The following is a 285-nucleotide window of genomic DNA, read 5'->3' as shown; positions in this document are numbered from 1 at the left end:
GACAACTCCTAGTGGAGGCGCAGACCTGCCTGTCCTGCTGTTGTTCTCTCTCTCTCCCTCTCTCTCTCCTTCTCTCTCTGACTCCTTCTCTCTTAGTCCCTCCCTCTCTCTCCTTCTCTCTGCTCCTCTTTCTCTAGTCCTTTAGGAATTGCTCCCCGGACCTTCCAGACTGGCTCATATTCTGGTGTTTAGCCACCAACACTGCCCCTATTACCACTCTCCTTGATAAGCTCTGCGCTGTCTGCTTCCCTGTGATTTTCCTTAGCGAACTGTATTAGGAACACC

Source organism: Trachypithecus francoisi, unplaced genomic scaffold (genome assembly GCF_009764315.1).
Source record: "Trachypithecus francoisi isolate TF-2019V2 unplaced genomic scaffold, Tfra_2.0 Lachesis_group9, whole genome shotgun sequence".
NCBI classification, from domain to species: domain Eukaryota; kingdom Metazoa; phylum Chordata; class Mammalia; order Primates; family Cercopithecidae; genus Trachypithecus; species Trachypithecus francoisi.
The sequence above is the reverse complement of the archived record's forward strand: the minus strand, read 5'-3'. Positions refer to the sequence as shown.